The sequence below is a fragment of the Marmota marmota genome, unplaced genomic scaffold (genome assembly GCF_001458135.2).
Source record: "Marmota marmota marmota unplaced genomic scaffold, marMar, whole genome shotgun sequence".
Lineage (NCBI taxonomy): Eukaryota > Metazoa > Chordata > Mammalia > Rodentia > Sciuridae > Marmota > Marmota marmota.
In genome coordinates, this window is record NW_026000142.1 from 2,867,209 (window position 1) to 2,873,863 (window position 6,655).

Genomic DNA, 6,655 nt, shown 5'->3' on the forward strand with positions numbered 1-6,655 from the left:
CCCTTCTTTCTTCTTCTTCTTCTTCTTCCTCTTCCTCTTCGTCTTCCTCTTCTTCTTCTTCTTCTTCGCAATGTTTCAATACACAGATATATGTGTTGGCCCACAAGCATACCTTGGCCAATTGTATGACTGAAACGTGAAGGCCAGGCCTTGCTCATATGATAAGTGATGGCCAGCAAGAGTCAAAGCGAAGCATTTTCACCTTGGTCAGGTGGAGAGGGACTGCTTCATTGCACTGGTTTCCCTGCCTTCTCTGTTGTGTGAACAAGGTGGGCTTTTGGTGAAACATTTTATACCAAAGATTCCTTATTTTGGGTTTTTGTTTTAATGTTAATGAGTCCAGAGAAGCCTCCCAAATTATTTAAAATTCAGGGTCATGGGGGCCTAAACAGAAGTTAACCATGGGTCTCAGTTTCATTTCCTTTTCAAGTGATTGTCTAACTCTCAGACTCAAAACCACAAGTGGGTGGTTAAGAAATCATAAACAAGTTGTAGGCACCTCTGCAGAACTTGTGATTTCAGGAAAAAACAAATCCTATGCTGTATAGCATGTGGGTGGGATGACTTTAATTCAGATCAGGGTTTCCATAGGCATTAAGACCAAGCTAAAGTAAATTGCTCAGAATAATCACTTCAAAGCAAAAGAGAAAAGCTCTAACTCTATTGATTAAAGTTCTTAATTGCAAAAGAATCTCCCCCTACATAAAACAAAGGCGTAAATAAAGGGGTTGATTGGCTCACAGAATGTACTTAGCCAGAAGCAAAGAGTTGGGATGCATCCCACCAGGCCTGTGTTGGTTATAATGGGAAAAATTTCCCTGCTGCTGTAGCTTGTATAAGCTACATCTATGATGCTTACATCTATGATGCTAGAGGTTGGACACTAGAGTCTAGAGTTACCCCCAGAAAATCCAAAACACTTCTGCCAAGGATTCAATGACTTTGCCCATGAGCATGCAACCAGGTGCTCACTTCTGTCTCATGCAGGTGGATATATTGGTAAAGCTAGGTTGTAAGGTCACTAGAGTGGGCTTCCAGTTTGGATTATCAATCCAACTTTCAAAGCACAACAAGTTTACTCAGCACAATGTGGACCTAGCTTCTAAGAAAGGATAAAGAAGAGACAGCATCTATAATAACAGCATCACTGAGACCTTGGATGAAAGTTCTGATGTCCCCTATCATGTGCTGGGGTATATTTTGGTGCAAGAAATGACAGGAAGCTGAAGCAAGCATAGATCACTCAGCATAGGAAAGTCATAGGGTTTGGGATTTCTGGACTTAAACACTCTGCCAATCACTAAAAATACCAAAGGTGGGGTGTCAAGTTCCCATTCTTCAGTAAAGCTATAACCATACGTTATATGTTACAATAAATGATCGTGACAACTAAGTACAACATACCTAGCAACATCTTTGAATTTTTCCTTTCACTAAAGTGGACATTTCAAGAAGTCTGACAAGCACCCCGGAGGCTGGAGTAAGACTGACAGTTTGGCAGCCAATTTTTTCCTTTCATATATAGAAACCTGGCTGAAAGGGAGCCTGGGAACTGCAGCAGTGAGCTTTTCTTGGCATCCATAATCCAGGAAACTAAAGATGGTGATTAGAATGATGTTGTATGGGCCAGAATGGAGTATGTCTGGCTAGTTAAAAGCACAAATGAGTTAATCTTAAAAAATCCCTGGCCTAGGATTTTTTAGAGAAAGGCCTCTAATGCTATCTGCTGTAGATTGTGACTTTGGACAAATTACATGTTCACTTTGGCTTTCAGCTTCCTCAGCTTCAGCAAGAGAGATCTGTATTGTGATAGCCGTTACTCTAGCTGTAACATTATATAATTCCATAATTTGGGGTGAATCTATTCCAAATCACTGAGCTTCAGCACCACAGGGGACACATGACTAGATAGGTTGAAAGTAACGGATGTCTTTGAATTAAAAACCCATCCTACGTCAAAACCTGAGCTCCTATACGTCTTTGTGCTATTTTCAGATTTAGGAAGTATTTTTCCTGCTCTTAGGATAATGTGACTTGTATAAAAGTCAGTTGGCTTTAACTCACAATCATAACATTTCATTTTAGAAGATTAAAATCACTAAGCATATTTTAAATTATTTTGGACACAATTTAATTTCCAAAATATATATTTCATCAAGAAAGTAGTACTACATAGATATAAAAAAAGATAGGCGTTTCATGAATTTTTGAGGCAAAAGTGAAACTACATTAGTTTGCCATAACGGAGTACCTGTTAACAGAGTAAAAGTTGTTTTCTAAAACAACAAATTTATTTTCTTGGTTCTAGAAGCTAGAAGTTAAAAAAAAAAAAAGGTTCTAAAGGCTAGAAGTTGCCAGCACCTTTATGTCATTTAACTTTAATTATGTATCCAAAGGTGAAGATACATCTCCACCTGGAAAGGATTCAGACAGCCACCTTGGGGATTAGGACTTGACATGAATTTTGGAAGGGGCACAATTCATTACTCAGCACTGCCTCAGTGGATATTAAAGTCCTGGTGAAGAGAAGAGTCAGTTATCAATCTCTGAGTCAAAAATCCCTAAAGAAACTTTGGTAATAATAAAATGATTGATTGAATGAATGATATATACATGTGACCATTTACTTGCTACTTTGAGATTTTTCTGTCTGACTTAGAAAACAAATTTGTGAGAAAGCTAAGTCCTCAAAATGGTAAAGGATTAATTTCATTACCTCTTTATAATGACAAAATCTTTAGAAAGACAACGAAGGGGTGAATACAGAAGGAGAATTGAGAAAGATGCTTTGATAAATTTAGAAATAAAAAAAAATTCTCTTACTGACAGGTACTATTCAACTCACTACAATAATTACCAAGTAACTCCAGTCAGTTAAGCACATTTTAACAAATTTAATGGACCAAAACTTAATTGTGACAAGTAATTTAGTCCTGGTTACAGGGATAACTAAGAGAAGATTAAAAATTTATATATTCAAAAGAATCTGCCAACTATATTTATCAGGGGTAGTTTAGATTTTTTTTGGGGGGGGTGGGTTTAATATTCAAAAACAATCATGTCTGGCAAATATAGTAGATGATTAATCTGATAGAGTACATAGCTTATTATGTGAAATGCTAATGATGAATGCCTGACTTCCTGTGCAGTTGAAAACCAGTTCTATTGAAGACGACACTCAGTTGATAAAACTACCTTCTTCAAGTTTTGTGGCAGAGCACTTGCCTCGCATGTATGAGGCACAGGGTTTGATCCTCAGCACCACATAAAAAAATAAACAAAATAAAGATATTGTGTCCATCTACAACTAAAAAAGAAATTCTTAAAAAAAGTTTTGTGTTTGGAAAAGTTCTTTTCAAAGTTCTTCATGTGCCACATTAGTTACCCGCTCTGTTTTGAAACTAATAAACTAGTTATAGATCTTGAATTATTTTGTTCTCAAAGATGACCCTTAGCTTCTTTGGCTCTTTCCTCTTAATTTTGTGGAAGTGCTACAAACCAAAACATACTCTTACCTGAAAACATTTGAGAGCCTTTATTGACCGGGGAATGGAGAGAGTGTGGGGAGGTCAGAAGAACCAGGGCTCAGGAGAACAATTTGAAAGCTTACTGACTTCTGGGAAAATAATTATAAAATAAAGCTCTTTATTTGTTGACTTCAGTGACATGAAGACATATCACCAAGCCTTTCTGAGGTCCACAGGTCTGTTCCTTTTACACTTAGTACTCAAAGATCCAGTCAGGTGTGGTGGCACATGCCTGTAATTCCAGTGACTCAGGAGGCTAAGGCAGGAGATTTCAAGTTTGAGGCCAGTATGGCAATTTATTGAGACCCTCAGCAACTCAGCAAGACCCTGTCTCAAAATAAAAAGGCTGGGGCTGTAGTTCAGTGGCAAAGTGCCCCTAGGTTCAACTCCTGGTACAAGGAAGGAAGGAAAAACTCAATGATCCACCACTGATGACTTCCTAAAGTCCAGGACTGAGCAAATATCTCACATTTTATGATTCTGGCTCAAAAATGTTTTAATGCAAAATGACTGCAGGTATAAAAGATGGCAGGTTTATAACTATGTAGCATCTTCTTCCTAAGGAAGTAAAGACTGAAAGAGGCAGTTTTGGGATTGGATAAAATAAAAACACTAGGATGAGCAACATAAAACTCAAATGACAAAATAAAAAAAGATGGGGAAAGACTTTAAGGTACAGACTAAAACCTCGAGATGGTACGTGGGAGAATGGTAGTATGAAGAAACCATGCATGGAAAGAATATACCTTTGCTAATTCATTTCTGTTTAAGAATTGTCCTGATATTTTTCTTGCTAAGGGAGAAAAACAGAGGAATGAAAACTAGTAGAGAGGTCTGTTATTGCTAATATGTCAGGAAAAAGTAATCAAAATTAACTCAAGATCATGGGCTCATTTAGGAAGAACACTGAGCAGGTCCTAACAAAAGATGAAATAGTTTTGGGGGTGATATTTGAGCAGATAAGAAGATATCTTAGAGATGGAGTTTCCAGATCTAGTAAAAAACAGTAAAAACTAAGACACTCAGTTAAATTTGAATTGTAGTTAAACAAAAAATTATGTGTGTATAGTAATTTTAGTATGTCCTATTGGAACCATTGGGATTTAAGTGAGTGCACACTTATATACACCCCCCAATAAATGTGCTAAATCCAGTGACCATATCTATTACTATATGGGTGACTTTGAGCAATCAGCTTTTTTCCATTTCATCTCTAAAATGGAATGGAAACAATATTACTTCCCTCATTTTGGTTATTTTGAAATTTAAATAAAATAATGCCTATAAAGCACTTAGCAGAATACCTAACACATAGTAAATGCTCATTATGGGGGATAAGGAAGAATTGGATCATGGGCAAATTTGCTTCAATTACAACAGTTCAGTTCATAAATATTTTACACATTATAATTGTATTATATTTCCCATGGAATATGAGCTTATCAAGCAGCTTTATTCATAATTCATAAATCTTGAAGAAAAAAAGATTTTCATCCACAGATGAATATGTAAACAAACTATGGTATGTTTATTTTTCTATGAGAAAAAGAGCTATCAAGCTATGTAAAGAAGTGCAGAAAATGTGCTTGTAGGTTGCAAGTAAAAGAAGTCAGTCTTTCAGGCTGTCTACTGTATAATTCTAACTATATGACATATTTTAAATGACAAGTTATAGAATCAAGAAAAAGAGTGGCTAGCAGGGATGCAGGGGATCCCTGGGAGTTGGGTGGGTAGAGGTAGGCAGTGAGACATGAAATGGCAGAGTAAAGAGGAATAGAAACTATTCTAAAATTTAAATCAAACAGGCAATTCTGCCATTAATCTTAAATCTTAGTATTTGAAAACTGGGATTCTTTTTCTCTTGCAAGAAGAGATCATTTTGCCAGTAAATAGCCTAGACTTTCTACTCAAAAGGACACCACTGCCTGGCATTAACTGGAGCCTGTTGGAGATGCAGACTCTCAGGCCCCCACTGAGGCATACTGAATCAACATTTGCATTTTAGCCAGACTTCAGGTGGTTCTCATGAACATCAAGTTTAAGGCACACTATTCTAATAGTCAGGAATGTGGATTTTGAAGTCAGATTTTTTTTTCAGTCCCATCATACTGCTTCTCCTAACTGTGCCATTGTAGGTAAAGTTACATTAATATCACTAAGTCACAATTTTCCTATTTTGCAATACAACACAAGTGAGAATACCTACCTCAAAGAGTTATTAGGAGTACTTATTGAGATAAGGCTTATAAAGTTGTTAGCATGGCACTTGGCAAATAAAAAGTAGACAATAAGTGTTACAGATTGATGTCCCTAACAATATCAATGATATCAGAGACCCAGGAATAATTTGAACTTCTTGTGTTAGAGTTTTATCTTTTTAACTTGCAAAATACTTCTCTCTAAGGAATGAGGGAAGGGAAAGAGGGAGGAACAAAGGTAGGGGAAAGAAATAGGCATGCTAAAGTTACTCCTGGATGGATTGTTCCTTTCTATTTGTGGAAATAATTGGTATTCTTTCTCGGAGCTCTGCATAAGAACCAAATGAATCAATCTGTTACAAATTGACACCACATAAATGAACTAATTTAGTTCTTATTTAGCCCAAATTACTGTTTCTAGTCAGAAACTCCTTCTGACAGAAAGAAATGTGAGGGTCCTCTTCCAGTTCTATTATTCATAAGAATGTCAGCGTGCCACAGCCCTGGAACTGGGTGCCTGGCACTGGTGTCTGTTTTGAATCTCTCTGTTTTCAGAAGATATTTAATGCTAAAATCACTCTTTAAGGTAAGGACTTTAGCAAATAGAATTGCACCTTATCTAAACTGGACTTGATCAGAAAGGCATTTTTGATGTAATTATCAATATATTGAGAATCTTTTAACTTAGTTGTCTTTAGATTTTTCCTTTATAGGATTAATTATTGGTACCAAAATAAAATCACTTAATTTTAATTCAGGCTAACAACAAAAAAAAGGGCATTTTTTTTTTATTGGTTGTTCAAAACATTACACAGCTCATGACATATCATCTTCCATACATTTGATTCAAGTGGGTTATGAACTCCCATTTTTTACCCCAAATACAAGTTGCAGAATCACATCGGTTACACATCCACATTTTTACATAAT